At 39.7% G+C, this 9871-nt stretch overlaps 1 long non-coding RNA gene across 1 annotated transcript; it reads right to left on the bottom strand.

Moving 5' to 3' along the window:
• Positions 1–1376: 1376 nt before the first annotated feature.
• On the bottom strand, positions 1377–9781 carry LOC138148766 (uncharacterized). The gene is made up of 2 exons (XR_011165150.1): positions 9387–9781; positions 1377–1518 (listed from the first exon to the last, which is right to left on the bottom strand). It is a non-coding gene; the product is annotated as an uncharacterized lncRNA (long non-coding RNA).
• Positions 9782–9871: the final 90 nt, after the last annotated feature.

Below are 9871 nucleotides of genomic sequence, written 5' to 3'. Positions count from 1 at the left end.
CATTCCTATCCTCTACTAGGACAGTAAGGAAGTCAGCCTCTCACATGCTGCCTCTCTTATGCAGGACTGCCTCCAGCAGCCCACATCCTGGAGCAACAGGGGAGCCAGTGAGGCCTGAGTTTTTCATAAGCAATAATGAAGTCAATCTGGCATGTTTGACTGACATCTCATCTCTTATGTCACAGTGTCCCATATGTTGGGGTGGACCACCTGTGGCCAATTTGCAACCTCACTCTCCACCCCAATCCCTGCTCTTACATTCAGGGACTTCAATATATTATAGATGGTGATGTCCTCCAGAATACTCTGGCCTCCCAGTTCATTTGTCTCTTAAACTGCTCTGAAATCCATTACCATAACACTTGAGCTATATACACAGGAATGGTCATCATTTGATATGTTCATCACCCATAAGTGTTTGACCTCCCTGATGTACAACTCTGAAATCCTCTTTTATGACCACATGCTCCCATCATTCCATCTCTCTTGCTTTACTCCTCCCAAACCTATTTTCATTCTCACTATGATCTACCCCTCTATGTTCACCCACTCTACCATCCTTGTTCTAGACTCCAACTTGACCCTGTATTTTCCCAATTCAACCATATACCTTTGAATCCCTTACCAAACTCCAATCCTGGGTTACCTCCACCATCTACTTTTCCCATATTTACTCATATATTGCTGGCCATTCCTGGGGAGAATAATGAAACCATACTTGCTAGGTTTATTGAAAATTCATGTTACTTTACCTTACTTAGGCCCTCACTAATACACGACAATCCATTTAAGTTTCCTGACTGACTCTTTGTCACTTAGTCACAGGAGCTATTCCAAAACTTTTCACAAGTCTTTACAATCTTCTCCCTCTGGCTCTCACTGCCTCCCATTAAGAAGAGGGCTGAACTTTCTCCTCATCAAAGCTAACCCTTCTCTTTGTCCTCTTAAACCCCTTCTCCACACAGCTGCCAAACTGATATCCCAAAGCTCAGATCTGATCACATCACTCTCAGGAAACTCCAATGGATCACTGCTGCCTCAGTGATCAAAGGAAAACTTCCTGTTTGGCACTGACAGTCTTTTAAACCTGGCTCTAGCCTCCCCTTTCAGCCTTATTACATATTCACATCGTTCACATCCTGTGTTCCAGTCAAACTAAGCCTCCATCTCCTGCTTCTGACTTTCCATAGGCTGGAACATCATCTCTCATCTGTCCAAATCAGTAATTACCCACTGGCCCATCTCACAGAAATTACCCCCAATATATGAATTATTAAACAAAAGACTGAAGAATATTAGCCTGTTTACTCCACTTAGAGAATGCTTTACAATCAGCCAACTGCCCAGGAGAATTGAGTTAAATTGTAAATACAAGCCATGAATAAAATGCAGATTTATTATATGTTTTGCCATGATGTTCCTTTATGAATTGATGACCACCTGTGCAGAGACCAAAACCTTGGATTGTGGAGAAGTTTTGCACAGTTAAGCCAAGGCCATGAGAACAAGCTGTGATCTCTGAAAATAAGCACAATAAATCTGCAGTCAGACATCAGGGAAGTCAACTTTCTTGCCCCCCCCCCCTTTTTTTCAACCAAATCACAAAGATCAGAGTACAGAATGAGCCAGGAGATAAGAGATTAACCTTTGTTTCCCTGTCCCTACCCTAGAACTCTCAGGAAGTGGGGATGGCTGGTGACACACTATTGACATGCCAGAAACAGGGTGTTCTTATGTAAAAAAGGGACGTGGGCAGCTCTCTTTGGTGCTATTGCCCCTCATGTGATCTGATGCAAATTTGAAAACTCACAACATACCTTGTCTTCAGGGCTTCTGAGACCTGGTCAGTTATAAAGATTATTCTTCAACAAGTCTCACTTGGATGTGTTTGCTCTTTCTCCTTTCCTATCATAGGCAGTTATTTACCATAAACAAATCATTTAGTTAGAGAGGTATTTGCTTCTGTCAGAAATGTGAAAAGGAGTGGTGGATTACCTCTTCTTTCCAAATTATCCCAGTAAACCTGAATAGCACTAAATAATATGTATACATGTTGGGTCCCCATCAAACATAATTTTCTTGAGTGAAAGAATAGTTTTTAGAATACTACTGTGCTATAAGAAATGAGAAACTGATTGATTTTAGAAAAACAATAAAAGACTTAAATGAAATAATGAAAAGTAAAGTGATCAGAACTAAGAGAACATTGTCTATAGTAACTGTAACATTGTTCTAAGAATAACTGTGAACGACGAAGTAATTTTGAAAATTATACTCAAGTCAACTACAAAAAACCCATGAAGGAAGGATGTTTTCCAGTTCCAGAGAAAGAACTGATAACAGAAGTATATACAGTACGGTTTTACACACACACACACCCCTGTGTCTAATGGTGGCCTTCTCTAATACAGAGTAGAAAAAAAAGTACACAGAAGAGAAAAAAGGAAACTCAGAAGGAAGCACTGAAAAGCAGGGTGCTTTTTAAAATGATGGGTACTATTTTTTACATAATTAAAAAAAATAAAGTGTGAAATGGAGATTCATGGTTTCACATTGAATTCTTTTTGTGCTGTTCTGTATGTGGACTTTTTTGTCCTTTTGTTTTTAAGTTCAAAATTAATACAAAAATTTAAAATAAGAACTTTCATTTTTATATCCGTATTTCTACTGCCTACCAAAGTATAGGACATGTAAGCACTTAATATGGAGTTGAACTGAACTCCTTTGAATCTGTTTCTCCCCTTACAATTTAATCATGAACAAGGCAATGGATTTGGAGTCAGCAAGACCTGGGTTCAAATTCAGATTCAGACACTATCTGCTTGATGCAGGGGAAGTCACTTGACTTCTCTGTGCCTATTTCCTCATCTGCAAACTGAGTTGGACTCAATGGCTTCTATGTTCCATTCCAGTTTGAGATTATGATTGTAGGAATTAAAGTTGTCCAAAAGAAGAATGGCTGCCAGAGGAAGTTTGTAATCATTGAAAGTGCACTCAGAGGGGTTGGATCTAAGGAGTCTTGCTGCGCTTACTCCAATTCAGATATGGGTCAAACTAAATAGGCTTTGAGCTACGACAAATGCAGTCTGTAAAATGGGGACACTCCTGACTACCTATAACCTATGTCACGGGATAATAAGTGTTTTGTAAACCTTAAAGCATGACACAGACATGTGCCATCATGAATAAAAACTAGTCTTAAACATGTTATCTCACTTCACCCAGCATATTTTGCTGATGTTCTTAATTGTTGAATGATTTCTTTCAGTTAGTCTGCACGTTCTGCATTTAATACACCGAATATAAAACACTTTGCAGCTTGTTCTAATTTTAATAACTTTTCTTGAATGTTAAGTGTTTTAAGTGAGTTTAAATAATTTCACAAACCCTTTATAATCTCTAGCTGAAATGTGATGTACTAAAATTGAGTTAAATCCATAAGCTTTACAGATATTATTTTGTTTTACAAATGATGGAAGGACTGGCAAAACGGAAGCTGGCTCACAAACTGTGTTGACATTCAACAAAGAAAAGGTCAGAGTAATGAGCTGATGTCAGTATGTTCATACTGTACTACAATAAAGCTGTCTCAATAACTGCAGATCAAGCTGCTATTTCCTATCAGTGAGAAGAGCGACTCAACACCTAAAGTGTGTTAGGAAAACATAGATTCGATAATGGTTTAATTACTCTCAAGTAGCACTACAACCTATATTTCATATTTCAAGATAAAGCCTCGAATCTCATATACTCTCTAAGGCAGCTGAAATAATTTGTTTTGTAAGCACTCTTACTCTGCTGTATGTATATAAATACATATAAAAGTCACATGTGAAAAAATGCCTACCAATCTAACTGCAAATAGCACCATTTTGTGAACTGTATCATATATGGTTCAGTTTTTAGCTTCTACTTTGCAGTATTTTAAGGGCAAGTTTCTTGGTTTTTTCTTTTTGGAGGGCAATTGGGGTTAAGTGGCTTGCCCAAGGTCACACAGCTAGTTTTGTGTGTGTGTGTGTGTGTGTGTGTGTTAAGTGAACTCAGGTCCTCCTGACTCCAGGGCCGGTGCTCTATTCACTGCACCACCTAGCCGCCCCATTGGCTTTTTCTTAATGCTTTTCATAGGTATGGTAATACTGCACAGTACACCTAATTCTTTTGCACCATAACCCACTTTTAGGGTAGATACCACTCCTACTATATGTGCATACACATTCTGGCCCTGCCCCCTCCGTAACTGGCTTGTTTGGTCTACTTTTTCCATATCATCTTGGAATCTTTAGTGTGAGGACCTTGGAGCAGAAAAGTAATGGTGATCCTTTCATTCCTAAGAGAAAGATATTAATCTGGATGGTGAAAATGGAACTTAGGGATACCTGGGACCACTTATAGAATGCTTTCAATGGCTGATATGCCCACCACTCATATTTCTTGCTCATAACTCAAGACAACAAAGTCAGCTAGTATGTAAAGGCTCCCTTAGTACAGCAATGAGCACTGGGCACTGTGTAGACACTCGCTTATTCACCTGGGCCACAATGGGGTCTTGTTCCTTGAAAGCCTGTTACTTTTCTATCTGTATTCCCAGTGTGTTATACACAGTAAATGCTTAATAAACACTTCATTTTTTCCTTTATATTCTACAATATATAATGACAGATATGGGCAACTTTAAAAAGCCAACACAGTTGGAAAAATTGACATTTTGAAATTCTGACAAATCTTTGAAAACTGTTACTTCCTAAATTCCACACAATTTAAAGCTGACTTAAAACTTAAAATACAAAGTCATTGTTATACAAATTGGCACAAAGTGGCCTGAGCAAAATTGGCAGTATATGGCATTCACATAGCAATCAGCAAGCCTGATTTGGGGTTGGAATTGCCCAGAAGTAAGTGTCATCTAAAGTTGCCTGAATCTCTGGATAACTGTCAACTCTCTATTTTAGAGTGAGTTGTTGAACTTCAAACTATGATCTGGGAAATAACACAAGTGATCGACACAGTAAGAAAAACTTTGTCTTCAGGGCTGAGAATGATACACTGATAAGAGTATTAGGCAACACACACTATACTTTGAGAAACGAGACAAAACCTTTGCATGATCAGCTAGTCATTCCATGTGACATTCCAACCCACTCTCTGAGGCTGACAATTTTCCCCCAGATGTTGTAACATTTGCAGAATTCTTATTTTATGTCATTTAGGATCTAAAAGTCAGATATAAATAACTTTGAGAAAACACCTAACGCTGCTAGGCAAACTCCATGTTCCTAAAGTAAATGACCCAATACTGTCCTATTTCTGTCCAGGAATGTTGAGGATACTTAATATTTGCTTGTCGGACAATATTTTACAGAGAAAGAGGTTTGGGCTAAATAATTTAGACCCCTTCCAACTTAAGATTTATCAAAGATATCACAGCCTTATATTTATTCAAGTTTTCATTCCCATTTCTTGATGAGAGTTCATTCAGGATCTTTCTGCTTCTCTTCTAGATTGTCCTTCCCTTCAGTGTGCTTGTAGTTCCAATCTACTGGTCTCTCCTTTGTTTATTTGGAGAGACTTGCCACTGGGGATTCACTTTTTTTCTGTTTTGCCAATTATTTCTTATATGCAGGTCATAAATGGTGCCAATTTTTCAGTCTAACCTCACACAATCCTAGATTTTCTTTTGAATTACTTTGGCACATCCTTCTGTGATTTCAGATACTCTTGGGAACCCACAGGGTTTTGTGTTTCATCAGGTCAGTCAGTTAGTTACTCTACAAGTACTTATAAGCACATACTATATGCCAGGCATCATGCTAAACTCTGCAGATAAAAAGAAGGGGAAAAGACAGTTTCTACTCTCAAGTAGCTCACATTCTAATTGGGGAAACAACATGTAAACAACTGTATAAATGGGAAATATACAGAATTGGAGATAATCAACAAAGGGAAGGTATTGGGATTTTTTTTTTTTTTTTGCCTTCTGGAGGGCAATTGGGGTTAAGTAACTTGCCCAAGGTTACACGGCTAGTTATTTTTTGGGTGGGTGTTAAGTGTCTGAGGCCGGAACCAAACTCGGGTCCTCCCGACTCTGGGGCCGGTGCTCTTACTCACTGCGCCACCTAGCCGCCCCTGGGATTTTTTAAAGGATATTTTAAATATACTTTTCTTTTTAAATTTTGAGTTCTAGATTCTCTCCCTCCCATATCCCTCCCCCCCCACTGAGAAGGAAAACAATATATCAATTATACATGTGAAATAATGCAAATATTTCCATATTAGCCTTATAAAAATAAAACAAGAAAATTGTACTTCAGTCTACATTCAGAATTCCTAAGTTCTCTCTGGAGGTGGAGAGCATTTTTTAAATCATACATCCTTTGGAACTATCTTGAGCCACTCTATTGATCAGAGTTGCAAAGTCTTTCACAGTTGATCATTACAACATTGTTGTTACTGTGCACAATGATCTGGTTCTTCTCACAGCACTTTGCATCAGTTCATATAGGTTTTGCTATGTGTTTTAGTGAAACCACTTTCTCATCATTTCTCATAACACAATAGTGATCTATCAGAATCATATGCCACAACTTGAGCAGCCATTTCCCAATTGATAAGTGTCTTGGAAGGGATTAGGAATCAGGAAACGCTTCTTGTAGAAAGTGGGATTTTAGCTAGTACTTGAAAGAAGTCAAGGGGGGGAGGGAGATAAGAAGGGATAACATTTCAGGAATGGGGGATAACTGGTCAAAATGCCCAGTTGAGGAACACCAAGGAGGTCACTCATAGGAGCACAAGGTATGCAAGTAAGGTATTAAGAATAACGGAAAGGTAGGAGGGGGGCAGGTTTGAACACCAAGAAGTTCTGATATTTGATACCAGAGGTGATAGGGAGCAGCCCAACTTTACTGAATTGTGATTGTGATAAGGCAATTAGATTTGGTATTTAAGAGATTATGCTAACTTTGGAGGAAAAAATTTCAGTTGAATAATGAAGTCAGAAGTCAGACTTTGCAATGAAAAGAAATGGAGGCAACTGGTCTTCTTAAAAAGTTTAGCCGTAAGAAAGAAAATAGGAATATTTAATATTCTTTTTCTTGTAATATTTACTTTTGCAAACCTTTTTGCAAAGGCCTTGCTATTTATCTTCCTTTCTAATTTTAGCACCTTCCCTGTTGATTTATCTGCCTAAGCTCTAGGTTTTTGACTGAATTTTCTTGTTCTTAATACCTTTGGTGGTTTTAGGCTTTTTTCCTTATATTCCCAGGCCAATCACTTTCTGACTCCCCTTTGATGGTGGATTTACCCTTGGGCCCAGATCTCAAAGCTGTCTTATTCTCCTGCCCTTCTAGAATTTCTCATTTCACTGGCCTACTGCCCCAGCAGCTTCTGAGAACAGAATGGAACCAGTCAGAGTCTAATTCTCTTTCCTTCAGGCCCTGGGAAGCCCCCACACACTGGATTCCTGCCCCAGTTCCTCCTCTCCCACCAACCCTATCCCATTCTTTAGTTCTCTGGCTGCCATGAGTCTAGTCTGCCATATTATGCAGGTTTGGTGAAGGGTGGAGTGTATTCTGGGCAGGTTCCCCAAACTGTGGTAGTTTAAACTACTCCTAGGTAGAAGGGAAAAAACACCACTCTATAGCTCTTTTCTTGCCATATGACTGGCAAGAATTGAGGTCTGTAGATTGTTGCAAAAAGATGTTGGGGTAAGGTCAGGGGTAGTATGTGCTGGCAGAGACTATTTTCTAATTTTTTTAAAATTTTATTTACTAATTTTATTTATTTATTTATTATTTAATTTAATATATTAATTAATTAATATAAATTTAATTACTAAATTACTAATTTCTAAGTAGGTCCCAAAGTACAAGCTGGTGGGAAAGGGGTGATGAGTTAAAAGAGTTCTGAATAAGTATTCTCTACTGTTAATTCATAAAGTAGTTATCTTATTGAGCTTCTTGATTTCTAGTCTTGTGTTCTACCTCTGAAACTTATTTCCTTTTGGTGATTTTTTGAGTTTAGTGGGGACTGGAGAAAACATCCAGTTTTTGGATATTTTCAGAATAAAAATAAATTAACCGAAATTTACAAAGACAACTAAGTATTAGATCTCTAGAAATGTAAAGCCACCAACAATGATGGTAAATTTGTAATTCTAATTTGGACAGTTATCCAAAGGAAATGAGAGCCTTGAAAATAAACTCCAAGTGTTAGGGACTGTTTGGGGGAGATTTTTATTTTCTCCCACATCTTCACCTTTCTGCTGTTTAGTCATTTCAGTTGTCTGACTCTTCTTCCCCTTTTTGGGGTCTTCTTGGCAGAGATAATGGAGTGGTTTGCCATTTCCTTCTCCAGCCCAGTTTACAGATGAGGAAACTGAGGCAAACAGGGTTAAATGACTCACTCAGGCTCACACAGTTAGTAAACATCTGAGGTAAAATTTGAATTAAGAGTCTTTCTTACTTCAGGCCCAGCACTTTATCCACTGAACCACTTAGCAAGCAAGCATGCACTTAGTGAAAGCTAGCTGAACGAATAAAATTTAAACTTTTTATAGGCTGTCATAGGGTATGCTTCTTATTCCTGGTTTCCTTCAGTCCTGGGCCACTTCCCTCAACATGGGGAAGAATTAGGCCAAAGGAATCTTTTTTGTTTTGAGGTCTTATTTCTCATTTATTTAACATTTACTAAATATCTGTATGCAACAGGAACCTTCTGCCTTGAGGCCACGTGTGACTCTCTAGGTCCTCAAGTGCTGCCTCCAGTATCCAAATTTCACAGAACAGGTCCCCTTAATAAAAGGATTTGTTCTGTAAAACCTGGGCTCAGTCAAAAGGCCCCACCCAAGAACCTAGAAGGCCGCAGGTTCCCCTCCCCTGAACTAGTCTAAGCACTTCAGTGACTATTATTTGGAAGGCGTTGTTGAATGAGAACAGACCCTAATCTGGAGAACGTTTTAGAAAATGTATTAAGTCGTCTGGCTGAGGAGAGCGTTAAAATAACTCCCTAAAGCCCTAGGTTAAATGTCATTATTGTTATTAATAATGTTATTATTAAATGCCAGAGCTCGGGAACACGGGAGCCAGGAGGATAGGGCCACTGGCTCCTGTAACGGGCAGGTGCTTTCAAACAGAGCGCATAATCTCTACACGAACGCAAGGAATGTTCAAGCAATAAGCGAGTCTGGCCTCAAGCCCAAGTTCAAACATTGCAATCAGGTTTTCCCCACTACGGTCCCATAGGTGGGACGGTCCAGTTTAAAAGTCCAAGCCCTCCAGGAACGAACACTTCACTGACATTAATACTAAAGAAGTAGAAGTGAAAACAGAAAAGATGACAGATACTGCCCAGGCAGACTGAACAGGGCGCAACTTGGCAACTGAACTTCCTACCAAACGTGGGCTCCTTGGGGGCAGAGACGGTCTTGTTTTCTAAGCAGAACGCTTAGCTCAGTTCTTGGCACATAGTAAGCGCTCAATAAATGCTTTTCCCATTAGTTCGCTGCTCGTTCCTGTTCTCAAGGCCTTCGTGGCATGAGGGTCCTCGGAGCTTAAGGGAGATGGGCATGAACTTGCGCCCCCTCGAAGTGGGCAAGGTTGTGGAGGGGAACGCTCCCTCCTGGCCAAAGGCTTTACCGGCGGGCCTAGCCCAGCCACAAGTATCCAGGTAGGCTGAGAACACACGCTAAACCACAGTAAGGGAGCCGTAGGGTATTCATGTGCAGTACGTGCCCCGACCTCCCAGGACACTCCACGTCTTCACTTCCGGGTCTCTGAGCCTTCTCTAAGAGCTGTCTTAGGAACTCCTGACTCCCGTTTCCGGATTGGCCGGGCTCTGTTCATTTCGGTATTTCATTCTAATCAGGCATTCGCTGGAG

Source organism: Petaurus breviceps, unplaced genomic scaffold (genome assembly GCF_028583685.1).
Source record: "Petaurus breviceps papuanus isolate PSGF00001 unplaced genomic scaffold, PetGlider_PUasm1.0 90842, whole genome shotgun sequence".
NCBI classification, from domain to species: Eukaryota; Metazoa; Chordata; class Mammalia; order Diprotodontia; family Petauridae; genus Petaurus; species Petaurus breviceps.
Note: the sequence above shows the minus strand (reverse complement) of the source record. Positions and strands in the feature narration are given on the sequence as shown.